Consider the following 1,855-nt stretch of genomic DNA (forward strand, 5'->3'; position numbering starts at 1 on the left):
GAGGAAAACAAAATGTGCCAAGAAGAAAACAAGTTCATCCGAGATGAACTTGAAAAGATGGGTGCTATATTTGCACAATACATTGCAAATCCAGAGTGGTTAAGTTCTTTAAACTTGAACAATTCCGTCTTACTAAATGATGAAACATAAGTCACTCTGATGAAGATTAAGTACTTTATGTTTTTATGACTTTTTTTTACGGCAATAGTGCATTGCTTAAATATTTATGATCACGATACTATCTTTTTTGTTGTAAATAATTTTGATATTTAAATATATTTTCATTTTGAAATTAGATAGTGTGTACGTTACTTTTTTGACGATATAGAATGTATTGACAACAAGTAAAACAAAATTATAGCAATATCAAAATAATAAAAACAATTTATAGCAATAGGTAAAATCCAACGAAGAAATGGTGAAAAAAGAGAAGAGAATAAGCAAAAGACTAAACTGTCTTCATTATTTTACCCATTAATCTTAACCAATTAATTTATATTTTGTATATGCAACTATATGTTGTGTATTTGGCATGCAATTAAAAATATAGGAGCAAGACACATGTAACTTAACACATACCATTTTCAATTCCAACTATATGTTATTAACTATGAGGTTGGCCGCCCAAGTCAACTTATATATACAATTCTGTATGTGTATTATTCTGTGAGTCATCATATTCGATGCCAAGGATTTTGATCTGTGGAAATTTTGCAGAAAAACAAATGAAATCATATAAACGAAATACTAACTGATTTTGTAAAGAAAGTCTGCATTGAATAGAAAAGAAATAAAAAGAAACATGATTTAGCTTCTAACATCAACATCTATCCTTGCATCTTCCCTTCTATTGTAACTTCTTGGCAGAAGCAACAAGGGATCGGAGGACTTACACCCTCCAACTCAATTGACTTCAAGATTTTAATACCCATTGAGATCTGTTCTAAACAATTACATGCAGGATCTTAAGACTAAGTGTTTGAGCATCTGAAGACCGAACTTCTTGGCAGAAGCAACAAGGGAGGACTTACACCCCTCCAACTCAATTGACTTCAGGATCTTAATAACTATTTGGGGTATGTTCCAAACAATTACATGCAGGATCTTAAGACTAAGTGTCTGAGCATCCGAAGACCAAAATTGCTTATGGCTAGTGAGTTCCATAATGTTCTACGGAAGGCATTTTTCAATTTGAGCACCATATGCTTGGATAGCATGGCAATTACACTTAAATCCCTCTTATAAATATTAGTCCTACTCAACTTCAACTTCTTCAGACTAATAGAATCCAAAATGCTAAGCTTCCCGAGTCCTTCCAAACAGTCAAAATGATCCAAAATAATAGGATTGGTGCAATATCCTCCAATGTGACTAGGGGGCTCTATGTCATCCTTCAACAATATTTTCAGCTTTTTTATGTTAGGGAACTTTCTGTACACCTTTTGTCTGCAATGAATTGTTCTCACCACCCAAAATAATGTTTGTAAATTCTTTTTATCTGCACTTGGAAGATCTACCATATACGAATTGCCAAGTTCGAGATGCCTTAAGTTTAGTGGCTTCCAAATACTAGATAGCAAATGGACTGTTGTTGCTCCATTACCGAAATCAACAAGTATCTCTAAATTTGGATTATTTGACACTGCATGATCCACGTCTTCAAACCATTGTGTTATGGATATGTTTCTCAAAAAAAAAAAAAAAAAAAAAAAACTAAACCTCTGAATTGCACTTGCACTCTTTGAAGTGATATGGAAGTATCAAAAGCAAAACTCTTAACAGCTTGGGAGGCACAAACATTTCTGAATTTTCAAGAAAGAAGAAAATGGAGCGATGAATTTTTGTACCAAAGAGC

Source organism: Ipomoea triloba, chromosome 13 (assembly GCF_003576645.1).
Source record: "Ipomoea triloba cultivar NCNSP0323 chromosome 13, ASM357664v1".
NCBI classification, from domain to species: domain Eukaryota; kingdom Viridiplantae; phylum Streptophyta; class Magnoliopsida; order Solanales; family Convolvulaceae; genus Ipomoea; species Ipomoea triloba.